The sequence below is a fragment of the Aegilops tauschii genome, chromosome 3, assembly GCF_002575655.3.
Source record: "Aegilops tauschii subsp. strangulata cultivar AL8/78 chromosome 3, Aet v6.0, whole genome shotgun sequence".
Lineage (NCBI taxonomy): Eukaryota > Viridiplantae > Streptophyta > Magnoliopsida > Poales > Poaceae > Aegilops > Aegilops tauschii.
The window spans coordinates 154,354,009-154,356,308 of NC_053037.3; positions in this window are offsets into that span (position 1 = coordinate 154,354,009).

A 2,300-nucleotide genomic window follows, 5' to 3' on the forward strand; every position below is an offset into this window, starting at 1 on the left:
CACGCACTAAAGCATACAATTCTTTGTCATAGATTGGGTAGTTAAGTTGAGCACCGGATAGTTTTTCACTAAAATATGCAATAGCTTGCTTTTCTTGCATCAAAACCCCACCAATTCCATTTCCACTAGCATCACAATGGACCTCAAAAGTTTTGTCAAAGTTGGGCAACGCAAGAATCGGAGCATGAGTAAGCAAGGATTTGAGCTCATCAAAAGCGGTAGATTGCGAGGGTCCCCAAACAAAAGGAGCATTTTTCTTACTCAAGGCATGCAACGGTGCGGCAATAGTGCTAAAATCTTTCACAAAGCGACGATAGAAACACGCAAGGCCAAGAAAACTATGCACTTGCAAATTGGTGGGTTGTGGCCAAGTTTTAATTGCTTCAATTTTAGACTCATCAACATGGACACCCTTTGAGGAAACAACAAAACCCAAGAAAACAAGCTTGTCAACACCAAAAGTGCACTTTTTCATGTTTGCATAGAGACATTCCTTGCGAAGAGTTTCCAAAACAACCCGAACATGTTTAGATGATCTTTGATGGATTTGCTAAAAACAAGTATGTCATCTAAGTAGATCACAACAAAAACTCCAATGTAAGGACGAAGCACAAAATGCATAAGACGCATGAAAGTACCGGGAGCTTCCGATAAACCCATAGGCATAACCAACCACTCGTACAAGCCAAATTTGGTTTTGAAAGCGGTTTTCCATTCATCACCTTCTTGTATGCGGATTTGATAATAGCCACTTTTAAGATCAATTTTTGAGAAAATGGTGGCACCGCTAAGCTCATCTAGCATATCATCTAGGCGAGGAATGGGATGCCTATAACAAACGGTGATAGCATTGATGGGTCTACAATCGGAGCACATGCGAAAACTACCATCTTGCTTGGGCACAAGTATAACCTGAACGGCACAAGGGCTTAAGCTTTCACGTACATGACCGTTGTCGATGAGTTGTTGTACTTGCCGTTGGATCTCCTTAGTTTCTTCGGGCTTGAGACGGTAGGGAGCCTTGTTCGGAAGAGGTGCTCCGGGGACGAGGTTGATCCGATGTTCAATGCCACGTAGAGGGGGAAGACCGGGAGGAAGCTCATCGGGGAAGACATCCTCGAATTCCTGCAACAAGTTAGAAAACACTAGAGGAAGAGGATTAGGAGTGTTAGATTTTGCCACCTCATCTTTGCATAGGAGAACAAAGTGGATGACACTCGATGGGTTCTCACACACTTCTCTCATCTATCTTTTTGTGGCTAGGAGGACTAAGTTTTTCTCTCTTGGCGAAGAGGCGCTCAATTTTGGCTTGTGGCTCTCACTTTCTTTTTGGTGGGTCACTCTCTCACTAGGATCTCCATGATGGGTGGATGCTTGCTTATCGGCGATCACTTGGCTTGGTGACATTGGACGAAGCACATATTCCTTGCTTTTCATCTTGAAGCTATAGTAGTTGGTTCGTCCGTTGTGGATGACTCCATGGTCAAATTGCCAAGGTCGTCCCAAGAGAAGGTGGCACACCGACATAGGAATGGCATCACACTCCAAGGTGTCCTCGCAGGCGCCAATCTTGAAAGAAACTTGCACCGTATGCTCCACTTGAATGGTTTCGGAGTCGCTTAACCATTGCACCTTGTAGGGACGAGGGTGCTTCTTCTTGACCAATTGCAGCTTGGAACATAGCTCTTCACTTGCCAAGTTGTGACAACTTCCTCCGTCGATGATGACTTTCACGGACCGCCCATTGATGCCGGCCTTTGTGTGGAAGATGTGGCACCGTTGGTCTTCGTCTTGGTGGTGTTGAAGCGTTAAGACCTTGGAGACCACGAGAGAGGGACTTGAATCATTGTCGCAAAACACTTGGTCATCTTCATCTTCGTTCACGCGCCGATGCATGGCCACGTGCTCAACGGCTTCCATTTCTTCTTCACTCATCGAGTCGTATGTGCCATCATCGTTGAAGATCATTGTACGCTTGTTGGTGCATTCGAAGGACTTGTGTCCTTGGCCACCACATGTGAATCACTTGAATGAACTTGTCTTGACGGTGTCGGTTGGTGGCGCCGAAGATGAGGAAGACTTGGGCTTGTAGGTGCTTGCCGGAGGACGAGTCGAGGAGGGCGTAGCTTGCTTGGAACTTGACTTGTCGCCGGTACTTGGTGATGCTCTAGTTGAGGTAGGAGGTGCCAAAGTCGCGGGAGCTTGAGAATAGGAGCCATCGGTCTTGGATGAGTACTTTGCGTATTTGAAGTCATCCTGGACTTGTCGCTCGGCCTTGGTCGCTTGATGAACTAGCTCGA